This window comes from Leiobunum rupestre, chromosome 2 (genome assembly GCF_980474605.1).
Source record: "Leiobunum rupestre chromosome 2, qqLeiRupe1.1.hap1, whole genome shotgun sequence".
NCBI classification, from domain to species: Eukaryota; Metazoa; Arthropoda; class Arachnida; order Opiliones; family Sclerosomatidae; genus Leiobunum; species Leiobunum rupestre.
The window spans coordinates 85,236,269-85,256,302 of NC_143385.1; the positions used below are offsets into that span (position 1 = coordinate 85,236,269).

General features: G+C 37.8%; 9 non-coding genes across 9 annotated transcripts; all 9 read right to left on the reverse strand.

The window, feature by feature from the left end:
• Nucleotides 1-4,528: 4,528 nt before the first annotated feature.
• TRNAL-AAG (transfer RNA leucine (anticodon AAG)) lies at nucleotides 4,529-4,610 on the reverse strand. Its single transcript has one exon. It is a non-coding gene; the product is annotated as a tRNA-Leu (tRNA).
• Nucleotides 4,611-4,880: 270 nt separating this feature from the next.
• On the reverse strand, nucleotides 4,881-4,962 carry TRNAL-AAG (transfer RNA leucine (anticodon AAG)). Its single transcript has one exon. It is a non-coding gene; the product is annotated as a tRNA-Leu (tRNA).
• Nucleotides 4,963-6,110: 1,148 nt separating this feature from the next.
• TRNAL-UAG (transfer RNA leucine (anticodon UAG)) lies at nucleotides 6,111-6,192 on the reverse strand. The gene has a single exon. It is a non-coding gene; the product is annotated as a tRNA-Leu (tRNA).
• A 94-nt stretch (nucleotides 6,193-6,286) lies between these two features.
• TRNAL-AAG (transfer RNA leucine (anticodon AAG)) lies at nucleotides 6,287-6,368 on the reverse strand. Its single transcript has one exon. It is a non-coding gene; the product is annotated as a tRNA-Leu (tRNA).
• Nucleotides 6,369-6,638: 270 nt separating this feature from the next.
• Nucleotides 6,639-6,720, reverse strand: TRNAL-AAG (transfer RNA leucine (anticodon AAG)). The gene has a single exon. It is a non-coding gene; the product is annotated as a tRNA-Leu (tRNA).
• Nucleotides 6,721-6,990: 270 nt separating this feature from the next.
• Nucleotides 6,991-7,072, reverse strand: TRNAL-UAG (transfer RNA leucine (anticodon UAG)). Its single transcript has one exon. It is a non-coding gene; the product is annotated as a tRNA-Leu (tRNA).
• Nucleotides 7,073-7,341: 269 nt separating this feature from the next.
• On the reverse strand, nucleotides 7,342-7,423 carry TRNAL-UAG (transfer RNA leucine (anticodon UAG)). Its single transcript has one exon. It is a non-coding gene; the product is annotated as a tRNA-Leu (tRNA).
• A 94-nt stretch (nucleotides 7,424-7,517) lies between these two features.
• On the reverse strand, nucleotides 7,518-7,599 carry TRNAL-AAG (transfer RNA leucine (anticodon AAG)). The gene has a single exon. It is a non-coding gene; the product is annotated as a tRNA-Leu (tRNA).
• A 1,852-nt stretch (nucleotides 7,600-9,451) lies between these two features.
• TRNAL-AAG (transfer RNA leucine (anticodon AAG)) lies at nucleotides 9,452-9,533 on the reverse strand. The gene has a single exon. It is a non-coding gene; the product is annotated as a tRNA-Leu (tRNA).
• Nucleotides 9,534-20,034: the final 10,501 nt, after the last annotated feature.

Genomic DNA, 20,034 nt, shown 5'->3' on the forward strand with positions numbered 1-20,034 from the left:
TAAAGGGCCCCCGAAGTAAGCCCGCCAACGTTCTTCACCATTCGATTCCGGAATCGGGGTTACGGCATTGAAAGTTTTGGAAATTGACGTAGATGTAATTTTGTCCAATTCCACAGAGATCCCTGTGTCCGCGACCAGCGCGAACGTTGGCCGTGTCTCAAGCTCGTAGACCTCTTTACTATGTATCACTCGATGTACCGCGGGAGGGAGAGAATCTTTGATCCTTTGAAAAATTTGCAACAACCGACGGCGACCGATTCCGGAATCTGCGGTCAATTCCAAAAAGGCTTCATCCGGAAGAAACCCCAGGATGACCTCGTAGCAAATATCTTTCAGGTAGACCACGCCACAAGAAGCAAGAAGACGCCGCTCAGCCAAAGAAATGTTCGTGATTAAAAGATTTGAGTTATAAAATAGGGGCTCCATAATAGGGTTGGTCAAAGGAACCAAGGTCCATCGCGTGAGAGCCAAGAACTCTTTCCAAGCCAATAACATTGATCCATGGCGTTTCGGGATAGCGCAAAGCAGACGACGTTCAATTCTAATCCGTAGCATTGAGAGACCCTGGCGAAGTCCGCCGCCATATTCGTCAAAGAACCGAGACGCAACGCATGCGACATGCGAAGGCTTGGACCCGGTAGCGAGCTGCAAACATTCCTTCAGACGAAGTACCTTCTGTTTGATCCGAAGATTGATTAATCCAAACCCGCCTTGACTCTTATGGCGAGTTAAGGTATCGTACGATATAGAATGTGGGCGATCCTTCCAAATAAAATCCAACATGAGCCGCTTAAAATCAGAGAACCAGCGGTCCGGTAAATCAAAAACCTCCAGTATATGCCACAATATCGACGCTCCTAATACGTTAATGATAATGACTTTCCCAAAAATGGTCAGACTACGACCCTTCCAAACGTGTAGGACATTTTTAAATTTTTCATACCGGCCCTCCCAGTTCATCGTGGCAACGACGTCATGGTCATAGCCCAAGGTCACGCCCAATACCTTTATTGAACGGGCGCTAATAACAAGCCCAGCCACAGTCTGGTCCGCGTGAAATCGCAAGGAGCCGAGCCAACAACCAGAACTTTTTGCAAGATTGATGGCAGCTCCCGAAGACTGGCAATAAAGTTCAATATCCTCCAAAAGGTAAGTAACATCCCTAGGCCCAGTGACGAGAATGGAAGTGTCATCAATATGTTGAAACACCACAGGGGACGGTGTTAAGTCCGTGAGCATTATCCGACATATACGTTTGTCCGTTTCGAGTAAGGCGCAAAAAGGTTCAGATGATAGAACGTACAGCAAAGGACTTAGCGGACACCCTTGACGAACCGAGCGGCTAATGACAAAAGAATCGGTAACATATCCATGAAGCTTAATAGCTGTCTTGGCGCCAACTAAAAACATCTGAATCCAAGCGCGGAAGCGTGCGCCGAAACCAAAGGCTTCTAAGATTGCAAATAGATACGGCCATTCCACCCGATCGAACGCTTTTAACAAATCGAGTTGAAGAAAAATCCCTGGCCTATTTTCCATTTTTAAAAACTCCAGAAAACGGGGAGTATCGGAAATGGTACGCCCACGAATGCCACCAGTTTGACACGGTGACGTAATTAAAGGTAAAAGCGGCGAAACACGGCGAGTAAAAACCTTAGCAAGGAGTTTCCTATCGCCATTCAATAGGGTAATTGGCCTCCAATTTTTCAGAAGAGTCAAATCCCCCGATTTAGGCAACAAAACCACCATCCCTTCTCGCATGCTATTCGGCAAAAGGCCACGGGCTTCGCATTCGGCAACCAAGCGCATAAAGTCATCTTTAATTAGAGGGATAAAGAAACGCAGGAACTCATTGGTAAAGCCATCTCTACCGGGGGCCTTCCCTCCGGCCAAATTAGTTAACTCCGTGTAAATGTCGCTCCAGGTCACGACGGCTTCGCAGGAATCGCGGTCACCTTCAGTAAGCCTCCCTGAGATTAAATTCTTCAAATTGTCAGTAGCGGCTTGAGACGTAACGCCTCGTGTATACAACTCCGAATAAAAACGGAACACTTCCTCCCTTATTAACGCAGGATCTTTAATAATCTCCCCCGAAGGGAGAGTCAGAGAAGTCATTTGACGTTGACGCTGACGAAATTTCTCCAGCCGCAAAAAATACTGAGTGGGGCGTTCCCCCAAATCTCTCCACTCCAACCTCGAACGAACTAATGCACCCTGCAAATCGTTCTCTTCCATATCTCGTAATTTACTCGTTACCGCAGCTATTTCGTCTAAATTCGTATTTGTTTTTAATGGCGAATCTTGTAGGTCTCGAAGCCTATTTTGTAGGTCCGCCCATACAGCCCGCTTCATCAACGCTTTGTGACGCCCGTAAAAAATGCAGTACTCCCGTATTTTAACTTTTAAAGCATCATACCACTCAAAGATATCGGTTAAATAACAAGGCCAAGAATAACTATTTTTAACTGTCCGCTCGATGGCCGTGCAAAAAAGTGCGTCTTCTAAAAAAGTAGAATTAAAACTCCAAGTTCCGGGCCCCCTAAGAATACCACTAGGTTCAAAAATCAGAGAAACACCCTTATGGTCAGAGAAACTACAAAAAACATGCATACACTTTGAAATATTATATACGTCTGAATGTAAAGCAAAAAATAATCAATTCGAGAACTCACAAAGTTACCAAAAACCACCCCCGATCGCGTATAATCGAATGTTTTTTTATGTTGCAACCGCCAAATGTCTACCAACGAGAGATAAGAGACCCAGCGATGAAGATTCGTCATTCCACTCACCGTAATCTTGGCAGGCTACCGCCGATCAAAAACTCGAGAAACAATATCATTAAAATCACCGCCCAATAGCGGACGATTTAACACACGAACAATGGGAATTAAATTTTGCATAAAAATAGATCTATTGACCGCATCGGTTGGGGCATAAACAGAACCTAAATCAACTTTCTCGCCTTCAATTTCAGCGGAAATAAAAATATACCGGCCCTCGTTAGAACTTATCAAATTACATTCTTTAAAATCAAGTAACCGCGAAATACAAATTGCCACACCGCAAAACTTGGTGTCCAAGTTCAAGTCCACGTAGACCGCACCCGAAAAAAAAGTCCGAAAAGTACTTACATGACACGCCTCCCAATGAGTCTCTTGCAACAACAACACATCATAATGCTTCGCCCACAAAACCAACTTTCGCATCTTCTCTACATCGCGCAAACCGCCTACATTAATCGTCAGAATTTTCACCGGCATTTGGATTCAAATTAATTTGGGTCCATTTACCCGATGGCAACTTCTGAAATATCTTGTGCGGAGGACCTGTAGACGGATTAGTAGCTGAATCGGTGTCACCAGATGAGATCCGGTGCTTGGAACCCCTTTGAGCTTCACCAGTCGGTTTGACGCGGCCCACTTGGTCGGCGCCCATTCCCTGAGACATCGGCGTTGCGTTAGGAGTGGCAATATGAACTTCTTCGTGTCCGGCACCCAATGAACCAGGACCATCGACGGCATCCTTACGACCCTCAGCGAATTGATCAATCGATCCCCCCGCGACAATGACAGGGGGTTGTCCACGCTCCTGTCCCTTCATCTCCACTGCAGGGCGTTCCCAAGTAGGGCAATTACGCACAGCATGACCTTGTGTTTTACATTTACGGCAAATAAATTGAGGGCAATCCTTATATAAATGATCGGATGCCAGACACATATTACAGACTTTAACTTGCGATTCATGAGTGACACGGTAAGAATTTTCTCTATTTAAGACATCCGGAACTCGAAGACTGTAAGGTAACGCTGATTTACCTTCCGGGAGCGTCAAACGGACTGATCGGATACCACAATAGAACCCGGCTTTTTCCCGCCACGAAATCGTACCTCTGATTTCGCAGCCCATCATCGTCAACTTCGCCAGCAACGCCTCATCAGTAACATAATCCGGAAGGCCGAAAAAATTTGCCGTAACAGTTTTTTTGGTGACGCTCGAAATGGCATAAGTAATGCTGTCTACCTCCAACCCAGTGTCAATCGCATCATTAATCAAAGTTTCAGACGAAAATACCAAAATGTAGCCGCCCGTGGACGGAACAACAGATTTCACCGCATCCAAACCATATTGAATTTTCACCGCCTCCGCAACATCGTCAAACTTCGGTAATTTTCCTTCAAAATCCACAAAAACCGACCGTTAAATAATATCCATCCTGGATCAGAAGACCCAGGAGGGAAATCACCCGCAAGAAACCGAAACTAGATAAAAAAGGTTTTAACAGAGAAGAAAAAAAAACTTGAACTAAAATAACAACTTAAAGGCGGCAAACAGGCTTAGCGAAAACGGAGCGAAAAAAGACGAACCGTTCACTACCAAACCTAGCAGCGACCCACCTAAAACCAGCGCCATAGACCACTCAGCCACGCTGCCTTCATGTGGATTTCTATTATCTAAAATATCGTCTAAATGCTGTAAAAAGGTTTTCCTATGCCCCTAAAACATTACCTCTTGCAAAATCGAATTATGACAGCGGCGGGATTCGAACCCGCGCCCCTGAAGAGACTGGTGCCTTAAACCAGCGCCATAGACCACTCGGCCACACTGCCTTCGTGTGGATTACTATTAACTAAAATATCGTCATAATGTTATAAAAAGGTTTTCTCATGCCCCTAAAAACATAAGTCTGGCAAAATCGAATTATGACAGTGGAGGGATTCGAACCCGCGCCCCCGAAGAGACTGGTGCCTTAAACCAGCGCCATAGACCACTCGGCCACGTTGCCCTTATGTGAATTTTTATTAACCAAAATATCGTCTAAATGCTGTAAAAAGGTTTTCCTATGCCCCTAAAAACATACCTCTGGCAAAATCGAATTATGACAGCGGCGGGATTCGAACCCGCGCCCCTGAAGAGACTGGTGCCTTAAACCAGTGCCATAGACCACTCGGCCACACTGCCTTCGTGTGGATTACTATTAACTAAAATATCGTCATAATGTTATAAAAAGGTTTTCTCATGCCCCTAAAAACATAAGTCTGGCAAAATCGAATTATGACAGAAGAGGGATTCGAACCCGCGCCCCCGAAGAGACTGGTGCCTAAAACCAGCGCGATAGACCACTCAGCCACGCCGCCTTCGTGTGGATTTCTATTATCTAAAATATCGTCTTATTGCTGTAAAAAGGTTTTCCCATGTCCCTTAAAGCATACCTCTGGCAAAATTGAATAATGACAGCGGCGGGATTCAAACCCGCGCCCCCGAAGAGACTGGTGCCTAAAATCAGCGCCATAGACCACTCGGCCACCTTGCCTTCGTGGGGATTATTATTAACTAAAATATTGCCTAAAGACTGTAAAAAGGATTTCCCATGCCCCTAAAAACATACCTCTGACAAAATCGAACACTGACAGCGGTGAGATTCGAACCCGCGCCCCCGAAGAGACTGGTGTTTAAAACCATCGCCATACACCACTCGGCTACACTGCCTTCGTGTGGATTACTATTAACTAAAATATCATCTAAATGCTAAAAAAAGGTTTTCCCATCCCCCTAAAAATTTACCTCTGGCAAAATTGATTTATGACAGCGGCGGGATTCGAACCCGCACCCGAAGAGACTGGTGCCTAAAACCAGCGCAATAGACCACTCGGCCACGCTGCCTTTGTGTGCAGTACTATTAACTAAAATATCATCTAAATGCTGTAAAAAAGTTTTCCCATGCCCCTAAAAACATAGCTCTGGCAAAATTAAATACTGACAGCGGTGGGATTCGAACCCGCGCCCCCGAAGAGACTGGTGTTCAAAATCAGCGCCATACACCACTCGGCTACACTGCCTTCATATGGATTATTATTAATTTAAATATCGTCTTAATGCTGTAAAAAGGTTTTCCCACGGCCCTTAAATTATACCTCTGGCAAAATTGAATAATGACAGCAGCTGGATTCGAACCCGCGCCCCCGAAGAGACTGGTGCCTAAAACCAGCGCCATAGAACACGCGGCCACACTACCTTCGTGTGGTTTATTATTAATTTAAATATCGTCTAAATGCTGTAAAATGGTTTTCCCATGCCCCTTAAAACATACCTTTGGCAAAATCGAATTATGACAGCGGCGGGATTCGAACCCGCGCCCCCGAAGAGACTGGTGCCTAAAACCAGCGCCATAGACCACTCGGCCACGTTGCCTTTATCTGAATTTTTATTAACCAAAATATCGTCTTAATGCTGTAAAAAGGTTTTCCTATGCCCCTAAAAACATACCTCTGGCAAAATCGAATTATGACAGCGGCGGGATTCGAACCCGCGCCCTTGAATAGACTGGTGCCTTAAGCCAGCGCCATAGACCACTCGGCCACACTGCCTTCGTGTGGATTACTATTAACTAAAATATCGTCATAATGTTATAAAAAGGTTTTCTCATGCCCCTAAAAACATAAGTCTGGCAAAATCGAATTATGACAGTGGAGGGATTCGAACCCGCGCCCCCGAAGAGACTGGTGCCTAAAACCAGCGCCATAGACCACTCAGCCACGCTGCCTTCATGTGGATTTCTATTATCTAAAATATCGTCTAAATGCTGTAAAAAGGTTTTCCTATGCCCCTAAAACATTACCTCTGGCAAAATCGAATTATGACAGCGGCGGGATTCGAACCCGCGCCCCTGAAGAGACTGGTGCCTTAAACCAGCGCCATAGACCACTCGGCCACACTGCCTTTGTGTGTAGTACTATTAACTAAAATATCATCTAAATGCTGTAAAAAATTTTTCCCATGCCCCTAAAAACATAGCTTTGGCAAAATTGAATACTGACAGCGGCGGGATTCGAACCCGCGCCCGCGAAGAGACTGGTGCCTAAAACCAGCAACATAGACCACTCGGCCACGCTGCCTTTGTGTGTAGTACTATTAACTAAAATATCATCTAAATGCTGTAAAATTTTTTTCCCATGCCCCTAAAAACATAGCTTTGGCAAAATTGAATACTGACAGCGGCGGGATTCGAACCCGCGCCCCCGAAGAGACTGGTGCCTAAAACCAGCGCCATAGACCACTCGGCCACACTGCCTCCGGGTAGCTTATTATTAACTAAAATATCGTCTAAATGCTGTAAAAAGGTTTTCCCATGCCCCTAAAAACATAAGTCTGGGAAATTGAATTATGACAGCGGCGGTATTCGAACCCGCGTTCCCGAACTGACTGGTGCCTAAAACCAGCGCCATAGACCACTCGGCCACACTGCCTTCGTGTAGATTGCTATGAACTAAAATATCGTCTAAATGCTGTAAAATGGTTTTCCCATGCCCCTTAAAACATACCTCTGGCAAAATCGAATTATGACAGCGGCGGGATTCGAACCCGCGCCCCCGAAGAGACTGGTGCCTAAAACCAGCGCCATAGACCACTCGGCCACGTTGCCTTTATGTGAATTTTTATTAACCAAAATATCGTCTAAATGCTGTAAAAAGGTTTTCCTATGCCCCTAAAACATTACCTCTGGCAAAATCGAATTATGACAGCGGCGGGATTCGAACCCGCGCCCCTGAAGAGACTGGTGCCTTAAACCAGCGCCATAGACCACTCGGCCACACTGCCTTCGGGTAGCTTATTATTAACTAAAATATCGTCTAAATGCTGTAAAAAGGTTTTCCCATGCCCCTAAAAACATAAGTCTGGCAAAATCGAATTATGACAGTGGAGGGATTCGAACCCGCGCCCCCGAAGAGACTGGTGCATCAAACCAGCGAAATAGAACACGCGGCCACACTGCCTTCGTGTGGTTTATTATTAATTTAAATATCGTCTAAATGCTGTAAAATGGTTTTCCCATGCCCCTTAAAACATACCTCTGGCAAAATCGAATTATGACAGTGGAGGGATTCGAACCCGCGCACCCGAAGAGACTGGTGCCTAAAACCAGCGCCATAGACCACTCGGCCACGTTGCCCTTATGTGAATTTTTATTAACCAAAATATCGTCTAAATGCTGTAAAAAGGTTTTCCTATGCCCCTAAAAACATACCTCTGGCAAAATCGAATTATGACAGTGGAGGGATTCGAACCCGCGCCCCCGAAGAGACTGGTGCCTAAAACCAGCGCCATAGAACACGCGGCCACACTGCCTTCGTGTGTATTACTATTAACTAAAATATCGTCATAATGTTATAAAAAGGTTTTCTCATGCCCCTAAAAACATAAGTCTGGCAAAATCGAATTATGACTGTGGAGGGATTCGAACCCGCGCCCCCGAAGAGACTTGTGCCTAAAACCAGTGCCATAGACCACTCGGCCACACTGCCTTCGTGTGTATTACTATTAACTAAAATATCGTCATAATGTTATAAAAAGGTTTTCTCATGCCCCTAAAAACATAAGTCTGGCAAAATCGAATTATGACAGTGGAGGGATTCGAACCCGCGCCCCTGAAGAGACTGGTGCCTAAAACCAGCGCCATAGACCACTTAGCCACGCCGCCTTCGTGTGGATTTCTATTATCTAAAATATCGTCTTATTGCTGTAAAAAGGTTTTCCCATGCCCCTTAAAGCATACCTCTGGCAAAATTGAATAATGACAGCGGCGGGATTCGAACCCGCGCCCCCGAAGAGACTGGTGCCTAAAATCAGCGCCATAGACCACTCGGCCACCTTGCCTTCGTGGGGATTATTATTAACTAAAATATTGCCTAAATGCTGTAAAAAGGATTTCCCATGCCCCTAAGAACATACCTCTGACAAAATCGAATACTGACAGCGGTGGGATTCGAACCCGCGCCCCCGAAGAGACTGGTGTTTAAAACCATCGCCATACACCACTCGGCTACACTGCCTTCGTGTGGATTACTATTAACTAAAATATCATCTAAATGCTAAAAAAAGGTTTTCCCATCCCCCTAAAAACATACCTCTGGCAAAATTGATTTATGACAGCGGCGGGATTCGAACCCGCACCCGAAGAGACTGGTGCCTAAAACCAGCGCAATAGACCACTCGGCCACGCTGCCTTTGTGTGCAGTACTATTAACTAAAATATCATCTAAATGCTGTAAAAAAGTTTTCCCATGCCCCTAAAAACATAGCTCTGGCAAAATTGAATAATGACAGCAGCTGGATTCGAACCCGTGCCCTCGAAGAGACTGGTGCCTAAAACCAGCGCCATAGACCACTCGGCCACACTGCCTGCGGGTAGCTTATTATTAACTAAAATATAGTCTAAATGCTGTAAAAAGGTTTTCCCATGGCCCTTAAATTATACCTCTGGCAAAATTGAATAATGACAGCAGCTGGATTCGAACCCGCGCCCCCGAAGAGACTGGTGCCTAAAACCAGCGCCATAGAACACGCGGCCACACTGCCTTCGTGTGGTTTATTATTAATTTAAATATCGTCTAAATGCTGTAAAATGGTTTTCCCATGCCCCTTAAAACATACCTTTGGCAAAATCGAATTATGACAGCGGCGGGATTCGAACCCGCGCCCTTGAAGAGACTGGTGCCTTAAACCAGCGCCATAGACCACTCGGCCACACTGCCTACGTGTGGATTACTATTAACTAAAATATCGTCATAATGTTATAAAAAGGTTTTCTCATGCCCCTAAAAACATAAGTCTGGCAAAATCGAATACTGACAGTTGGAGCTTTTCTTTAGTAAAGGTGGGTCTTTTATTAGTTTTATTAGGGGTATGGTTTTTATCTTGTCTTGCTGAAACTAACCGTAGTCCCTTTGATTTTGCTGAGGGTGAGTCTGAACTAGTTTCAGGGTTTAATGTGGAATATGGCTCTGGGGGTTTTGCTTTAATTTTTATTGCAGAATATGGCAATATTATTTTCATAAGTTTGTTAAGTTGTTACTTGTTTTTTAATATAGACTTTTTTTTAGTCTTGTTTGTGGTTATATTTTTCTTTCTGTGAGTGCGAGGTTCTTTTCCTCGTTACCGTTATGATAAGTTAATAATATTAGCTTGAAGGGGTATCTTGCCTTTGGTCTTGGGATATTTTGGGTTTTTATACGGAGTCTTAGTATAAGTTTTTAATTACTTTGTCAGATAGATTGAGTTAAATTTAGAATTTAAATAGGGCTTAGGTCAGGTAATAGTATTAATAATAATGTTAATTCTCCCTTTATCTCTTTTGCTTATAGGTGCCCTAAAATTTAGTTTTGAATTAAATAAATCATTAGGTTACCTATATTTTGCTTTCAAAGCAAATTGCTTAATTTAGCTAAATGACTAGTTTAGTCTATTATCTTGAATCATTATAGCTAGTGGTCTTAATAAGAAGTAGGTGAAGTATCTAATTGTAAAAACTTGTCCTAAGTTGAGGTAAGGTTCCTCGATAGGGGAGGCACCAATTCATGTTAATAGCATAATTAAGGTAATAAAGCTCCAGAATATAAATTGAATATGATGAAAAATTGACTGTGTATCCCCCCCCCCTCTCTCTTTGTATTAAACTGTGAATTATTTTAACATAAGCATACTATCTCAAAAAATTAAAAGTAAATTATTATAATAAGTAACGATATGACGTTATGATAAATTCAGACCACGGGAAATCTAGAGTGTATACTTCAGTTTGATAGTACCCACTTTAGAAATTAACTTAGGGCTACCTTAAGCAGTGTTGTCATGCGGCAGCGCAATTTAAATGGACCCTTTACTTATCAATGATATAATTATTTATCAAAATTATTAAAATACCCCCATTTGACCTTTTACTATTTTATGAGCTTTAAAAATAAAATAGTAAAAAGTCAAATGGAGAATAATTATATAGTTTTTACTGGGAGGATAGATTTGTTAATTCGTTAAATTTAATATCTATATTAATATTAAGTATAGCAATAGACTCTTAATATAATAGTATTAATAATAATGTTAATTCTCCCTTTATCTCTTTTGCTTATAGGTGCCCTAAAATTTAGTTTTGAATTAAATAAATCATTAGGTTACCTATATTTTGCTTTCAAAGCAAATTGCTTAATTTAGCTAAATGACTAGTTTAGTCTATTATCTTGAATCATTATAGCTAGTGGTCTTAATAAGAAGTAGGTGAAGTATCTAATTGTAAAAACTTGTCCTAAGTTGAGGTAAGGTTCCTCGATAGGGGAGGCACCAATTCATGTTAATAGCATAATTAAGGTAATAAAGCTCCAGAATATAAATTGAATATGATGAAAAATTGACTGTGTATCCCCCCCCTCTCTCTTTGTATTAAACTGTGAATTATTTTAACATAAGCATACTATCTCAAAAAATTAAAAGTAAATTATTATAATAAGTAACGATATGACGTTATGATAAATTCAGACCACGGGAAATCTAGAGTGTATACTTCAGTTTGATAGTACCCACTTTAGAAATTAACTTAGGGCTACCTTAAGCAGTGTTGTCATGCGGCAGCGCAATTTAAATGGACCCTTTACTTATCAATGATATAATTATTTATCAAAATTATTAAAATACCCCCATTTGACCTTTTACTATTTTATGAGCTTTAAAAATAAAATAGTAAAAAGTCAAATGGAGAATAATTATATAGTTTTTACTGGGAGGATAGATTTGTTAATTCGTTAAATTTAATATCTATATTAATATTAAGTATAGCAATAGACTCTTAATATAATAGTATTAATAATAATGTTAATTCTCCCTTTATCTCTTTTGCTTATAGGTGCCCTAAAATTTAGTTTTGAATTAAATAAATCATTAGGTTACCTATATTTTGCTTTCAAAGCAAATTGCTTAATTTAGCTAAATGACTAGTTTAGTCTATTATCTTGAATCATTATAGCTAGTGGTCTTAATAAGAAGTAGGTGAAGTATCTAATTGTAAAAACTTGTCCTAAGTTGAGGTAAGGTTCCTCGATAGGGGAGGCACCAATTCATGTTAATAGCATAATTAAGGTAATAAAGCTCCAGAATATAAATTGAATATGATGAAAAATTGACTGTGTATCCCCCCCTCTCTCTTTGTATTAAACTGTGAATTATTTTAACATAAGCATACTATCTCAAAAAATTAAAAGTAAATTATTATAATAAGTAACGATATGACGTTATGATAAATTCAGACCACGGGAAATCTAGAGTGTATACTTCAGTTTGATAGTACCCACTTTAGAAATTAACTTAGGGCTACCTTAAGCAGTGTTGTCATGCGGCAGCGCAATTTAAATGGACCCTTTACTTATCAATGATATAATTATTTATCAAAATTATTAAAATACCCCCATTTGACCTTTTACTATTTTATGAGCTTTAAAAATAAAATAGTAAAAAGTCAAATGGAGAATAATTATATAGTTTTTACTGGGAGGATAGATTTGTTAATTCGTTAAATTTAATATCTATATTAATATTAAGTATAGCAATAGACTCTTAATATAATAGTATTAATAATAATGTTAATTCTCCCTTTATCTCTTTTGCTTATAGGTGCCCTAAAATTTAGTTTTGAATTAAATAAATCATTAGGTTACCTATATTTTGCTTTCAAAGCAAATTGCTTAATTTAGCTAAATGACTAGTTTAGTCTATTATCTTGAATCATTATAGCTAGTGGTCTTAATAAGAAGTAGGTGAAGTATCTAATTGTAAAAACTTGTCCTAAGTTGAGGTAAGGTTCCTCGATAGGGGAGGCACCAATTCATGTTAATAGCATAATTAAGGTAATAAAGCTCCAGAATATAAATTGGTTAAATGGGTAGAATTGAAGCCCCTGAAAGTTTCTTTTGCTTAGGGGTAGTGTTAATAAAATTAAGATTGAAGAGATTAAAGCAAGGACACCTCCTAACTTATTTGGGATTGAACGTAAAATAGCATATGCAAATAAGAAATATCATTCAGGTTGGATATGCGGTGGTGTTACAAGAGGATTAGCTTGGTTAAAGTTTTCAGGGTCATTGAAGAAATTTGGGTCAATAAGGATAATTATAATAAAAATTGATAGTGTGATTGTATAGCCTAAAATATCTTTAATTGAAAAATAAGGGTGGAAAGGAATTTTATCTAAATTTCTATTTAACCCTAATGGGTTATTGGACCCTTTTTGGTGGAGAAAAACAATATGGATAAAAATTAGTGCAGTTAGGATGAAAGGTAGTAAAAAATGTAAGGTAAAAAATCGTGTTAATGTGGCGTTATCAATTGAAAATCCTCCTCAAATTCAGATTACTAGATTGGGACCAATATAAGGAATTGCTGAGAATAGGTTTGTGATAACTGTTGCTCCTCAAAAAGATATTTGTCCTCATGGTAGTACGTAACCAAGGAATGCTGTTGCTATTAGTAGAAGAAGAATTATAACTCCTGTTACTCATGTAGTTAAGTTTTTGTAGGATGCATAGTAAATCCCTCGTGCAATATGGATATAAATACATACAAAAAATATTCTCGCGCCGTTAGCGTGAGAAAAACGGAAAAGTCAGCCATAGTTAACATCTCGTATGATATGGGAGATGGAGTTGAAAGCTATATTAGTATCGGGGGTGTAGTGTATGGCAAGGAAAATGCCTGTGATTACTTGAATAGTTAAACAAAGGATAAGGAGTGACCCAAAATTTCATCAATAAGAAATGTTAGAAGGGGCTGGTAAATCGATTAATGCTGAATTTAAAATTTTTAGAATGGGATGTGTTTTACGTATAGGTGCTGTCTTTCAAATTAGTGAAGAATCTAGATTATGTCTGCTTTATCAAAGCAGCCCTTTAATTTTAAGGTACTTCTCTTTAATATTCTGTTTGTGGTTAATGGTTCTCTAGAAAATTGAGCGAAGTGGACCACTTGTTTGTGTTGTGATTTTTACGATTGTAATTAGAGTGATAAGAAGATATATTATGATAATTGTTATTCATGCAAGCTGTAATATTAGGGAGTTGATTTTAATTATTGTGATTGTATTTAAAGGGAGAGAATTATGGAATAGTGAAATAGAGGGGGTTAGTAGAAGTGTCCCTACCAATAGATTTTTGTTTTGAGTAGTCGAGATAGGTTCGTTTGGTGAAAGAGAAGCTATGTATAAAAATAAAATAATTAAGCCCCCTAATAGTACTAAGATAATAATGTAACTGATAAGACTTATTTTAGTTAAAAAAAATGTCTTAATTGCTAAACTTACGGTAATAAGAATTAACGCCACAATTAGTGTAATAGGGTGGTTTGAAAACGTAATTAATAGTAGGGTAAAGGTGATAAGGAGGGTAATTAAAACCAGAAAATAGTTAATTTATAATATCAGTTTTGGGGATTGAAGTAATTTTAGATTTTTCTGAGTTTAGCTAAAGGGTCAATTTCCTATTTTGGTTTACAATACCAGTGTTTTTAATAAACTACTAAAGCAGAATTATGGAAAATCTCAATTTTTTTGTTTACTTAGTTTTTATGGGGGGTTTTATAAGTTTAGTTTTAAGCCGCTCCCACCTGTTATCCATAATTTTAAGATTAGAATTTCTAATATTAAGTGGTTATCTTCTAGTCGTTAATAGAGTTGGTTATATACTGTTAGATAGTTTAGTTCTTTTTTTGTATCTTTTTGTTGTTGTTTGTGAAGGCTGTCTGGGTTTAGGTATTTTGATTAGTCTTGTAAAAGGGTTTGGGGGGGAGATATTTAGTATAATGAATTTGTTACAGTGTTAAGGATTTTTTTATGTAGTTTGTTTTTGACCTTCTTTCTGGGTTTGTTAGAGTTTCCTCTTATTGTAGCTTATCTTTTATTTTTAATGGTGTGTATAGTTTCCGTGTATCCTTCGGGGGAATGGGGTTCTTTTAGAAGATTTTTTGGTTTAGATAGTTTAGGGTATGCTCTTTTGTTCTTAACGGTTTCGATCATAGTAGTAAGTTTATTGAGCTCTTATTCTTTATTGTTAAGGGGTGGTAGTGGTGTGTTTCTTTCCCTAAGTTTTATTCTTATAAATTTTTTATTTTTAAGATTTAGTGTGAATAATTTAATGCTCTTTTATATTTTTTTTGAAGTGTCTTTGGTCCCTCTTTTAGTTATTGTTGTTGGGTATGGTGCACAACCTGAGAGGGTCGGTGCTGGTCTTTATATGTTATTTTATACTATTTTTGGCTCTTTACCGTTGTTAGTTGGGATTTTATTAATTGGGTTAGATGTGGGGAGTTTAGCCTATAGTTATTTGTACTACATTAATTGTGACTTTGACTTAATTATGTTTCCTCTAATTTTTTTTGCTTTTTTGGTTAAGTTGCCTGTGTATATGGTGCATTTGTGGCTCCCTAAAGCTCATGTAGAAGCACCTGTTTTTGGTTCTATAGTATTAGCTGGTGTAATACTGAAATTAGGGGGTTATGGACTTATTCGATTTTTACCCTTTTTTGTGAATACTCTTAAAAGTTGACTAGATTTAGTAGTAAGTTTTTCTGTTGTGGGTGGTGTTTTGTCTAGAGTTATTTGTTTATCACAGGGGGACTTAAAGTCCCTTGTAGCATATTCTTCTGTCGGGCATATAATAATATTTTTAGGTGGTGTTTTTAGTATAAGAGTATACGGTTATAATGGGGGGGTTATTATGATGATTGCCCATGGGTTTACATCTTCTGGGTTATTTAGCTTAATTAATATGGTTTATGAGCGTCTGCATTCTCGTAGTCTTATATTAATTCGTGGGATATTGTTAGTAAACCCTTTTATGGGGTTATTTTGGTTTCTTTTAAGTGTAAGAAATATGGCTGCTCCCCCCTTTTTGAATCTGGTAGGGGAATTAATTTTATCTTTTGGGATTTTGGGTGTTGAAAGATTATACGCAGTTCCTTTAGGGCTAATATTTTTTTTAGGTGCTGCATACTCCTTATATTTTTTTTCTTAGTTCAACATGGGCCTTTATTGTGTAGTTATAGATTTTATAGTTGTTTTAATTTGCGAGAAAGTTTTATCATTCTAGCACATATTATCCCCCTTCTATTCTTTGTTTTGAAGTTAGATTTTTTTTAGCCTTAAATAGTTTAAGAAAAATATCAATTTGTGGTATTGGAGATAATATACAATTTTTAGGTAGTGAATATTTTTAAATTTTGATTTATACTATTAAGAGTGTGTTTCGTAGGGGTATTGTTTTTTGGATTAAATTTATTAATAAAAGGCCAAAGTTTTGTTTTAGAGTATTCTCTTTATGAAGGGGGTGTTAGAATGAGTTTTATACTTTTGTTTGATTGACTAGGTTTATTTTTTTTTCTGTGGTGTTGATTATTAGAAGATTTGTACTTTTTTATAGAAGAAGTTATATAGGGACTGACTTAAATTTTAGGCGATTTTCTTATTTGGTCGTTTTATTCGTTTTGAGTATGGGTTTATTTGTTTTAAGTCCTAATTTAGTATCTTTGTTACTAGGGTGGGATGGTCTTGGTTTAATTTCTTATTGTTTAGTAATTTTTTATCCTAATATTAAGGTTTATAATTCTGGCATAATCACTGTTTTAATGAATCGTATTGGGGATGTGGGTATTTTATTAGGTATTTCTTTTTTGGCTTCGAGAGGGAGATGAAATTTTATTTGATTTTCTCTAGAGGATTTGGGTAGAAACTTAAGTATAGTTGGAGCTTTAATTATTTTAGGGGCTATAACTAGGAGAGCACAGTTACCTTTCTCTTGTTGGTTACCAGCTGCTATAGCAGCTCCTACTCCTGTTTCTGCTCTAGTGCATTCTTCTACTTTAGTGACTGCAGGTGTCTTTTTACTTCTTCGTTCTGAGGGCCTTTTAGGTTTAGAGTTAAAGGGGGTTTTAATGGTTATTTCTTTATTAACTCTCATTATGGGTGGTATAGGTGCTTGTGTGGAAATAGATTTTAGGAAAGTTATTGCTTTATCTACTTTGAGTCAATTAGGGTTGATAGTGTTTACATTTTCTTTAGGCCTCTGAGAAATAGCTTACTTTCATCTTTTGATCCATGCTATTTTTAAGGCCTTATTATTCTTATGCGCTGGTTTTGTTATTCATAGTATATTTGGTTACCAGGATATTCGGGGTTTGGGGGGATTAATACAGAGTTCCCCTCTTGTAGGCTTGGGGCTCCTAGTAAGTTTTTTAAGATTGTGTGGGGTTCCTTTTTCCTGTGGGTTTTACTCCAAAGATTTAATTATTGAGTTATATCTTATAGGGTCTAAAAATTTCTTTATTGTTTTTGGCTTTTTTTTGGTATTTTTATGACGGTAATTTATAGATTTCGTTTAGTTTACTATTTATGTATAAGAGCTTACCAGGGGGGATATTTATTAGCTTACAAGGAGGATAGTACTATAAATTTTTCTATTGGGGGTATAAGACTTTTAGGTGTAATTTTTGGGGGGGTAGTTCAATGGCTTACTTTGGATTATGTCTCTGGTGTTTATTTATCTTTTTGGGGGAAAGTTTTTACTTTTACTTGTGTTCTTTTGGTGTTATTTTTAGTAGCCTTAAATGTCTTTTATAGAAGTTTTTTAGCAAAATTTGTTAATGTGATAATAAATTTTTTATTGGGAATATGATTTTTAAGTTGGGTTAGTTCTTATCCTGGGATACTTTTAGGGGATAAAATTGGCAGGATGATAGTCCTAGGGGATTTAGGTTGAAATGAGTTAATAGGAGGTGTGGGTGTTTATGAAGTTTTAGGTAAGATAAGAGTAAAAATGCAAAGTTATCAGTATAATTTTTTAGGCTCACAGTTAGGTTTTATTTTACTAATTACAGTTTGATGTTTTTTTTACTACTTGTATAGTTAATTTAATCCCTCCACTATTTATAAGAATAAAACTTAGGGAAAGAAACACACCACTACCACCCCTTAACAATAAAGAATAAGAGCTCAATAAACTTACTACTATGATCGAAACCGTTAAGAACAAAAGAGCATACCCTAAACTATCTAAACCAAAAAATCTTCTAAAAGAACCCCATTCCCCCGAAGGATACACGGAAACTATACACACCATTAAAAATAAAAGATAAGCTACAATAAGAGGAAACTCTAACAAACCCAGAAAGAAGGTCAAAAACAAACTACATAAAAAAATCCTTAACACTGTAACAAATTCATTATACTAAATATCTCCCCCCCAAACCCTTTTACAAGACTAATCAAAATACCTAAACCCAGACAGCCTTCACAAACAACAACAAAAAGATACAAAAAAAGAACTAAACTATCTAACAGTATATAACCAACTCTATTAACGACTAGAAGATAACCACTTAATATTAGAAATTCTAATCTTAAAATTATGGATAACAGGTGGGAGCGGCTTAAAACTAAACTTATAAAACCCCCCATAAAAACTAAGTAAACAAAAAAATTGAGATTTTCCATAATTCTGCTTTAGTAGTTTATTAAAAACACTGGTATTGTAAACCAAAATAGGAAATTGACCCTTTAGCTAAACTCAGAAAAATCTAAAATTACTTCAATCCCCAAAACTGATATTATAAATTAACTATTTTCTGGTTTTAATTACCCTCCTTATCACCTTTACCCTACTATTAATTACGTTTTCAAACCACCCTATTACACTAATTGTGGCGTTAATTCTTATTACCGTAAGTTTAGCAATTAAGACATTTTTTTTAACTAAAATAAGTCTTATCAGTTACATTATTATCTTAGTACTATTAGGGGGCTTAATTATTTTATTTTTATACATAGCTTCTCTTTCACCAAACGAACCTATCTCGACTACTCAAAACAAAAATCTATTGGTAGGGACACTTCTACTAACCCCCTCTATTTCACTATTCCATAATTCTCTCCCTTTAAATACAATCACAATAATTAAAATCAACTCCCTAATATTACAGCTTGCATGAATAACAATTATCATAATATATCTTCTTATCACTCTAATTACAATCGTAAAAATCACAACACAAACAAGTGGTCCACTTCGCTCAATTTTCTAGAGAACCATTAACCACAAACAGAATATTAAAGAGAAGTACCTTAAAATTAAAGGGCTGCTTTGATAAAGCAGACATAATCTAGATTCTTCACTAATTTGAAAGACAGCACCTATACGTAAAACACATCCCATTCTAAAAATTTTAAATTCAGCATTAATCGATTTACCAGCCCCTTCTAACATTTCTTATTGATGAAATTTTGGGTCACTCCTTATCCTTTGTTTAACTATTCAAGTAATCACAGGCATTTTCCTTGCCATACACTACACCCCCGATACTAATATAGCTTTCAACTCCATCTCCCATATCATACGAGATGTTAACTATGGCTGACTTTTCCGTTTTTCTCACGCTAACGGCGCGAGAATATTTTTTGTATGTATTTATATCCATATTGCACGAGGGATTTACTATGCATCCTACAAAAACTTAACTACATGAGTAACAGGAGTTATAATTCTTCTTCTACTAATAGCAACAGCATTCCTTGGTTACGTACTACCATGAGGACAAATATCTTTTTGAGGAGCAACAGTTATCACAAACCTATTCTCAGCAATTCCTTATATTGGTCCCAATCTAGTAATCTGAATTTGAGGAGGATTTTCAATTGATAACGCCACATTAACACGATTTTTTACCTTACATTTTTTACTACCTTTCATCCTAACTGCACTAATTTTTATCCATATTGTTTTTCTCCACCAAAAAGGGTCCAATAACCCATTAGGGTTAAATAGAAATTTAGATAAAATTCCTTTCCACCCTTATTTTTCAATTAAAGATATTTTAGGCTATACAATCACACTATCAATTTTTATTATAATTATCCTTATTGACCCAAATTTCTTCAATGACCCTGAAAACTTTAACCAAGCTAATCCTCTTGTAACACCACCGCATATCCAACCTGAATGATATTTCTTATTTGCATATGCTATTTTACGTTCAATCCCAAATAAGTTAGGAGGTGTCCTTGCTTTAATCTCTTCAATCTTAATTTTATTAACACTACCCCTAAGCAAAAGAAACTTTCAGGGGCTTCAATTCTACCCATTTAACCAATTTATATTCTGGAGCTTTATTACCTTAATTACGCTATTAACATGAATTGGTGCCTCCCCTATCGAGGAACCTTACCTCAAC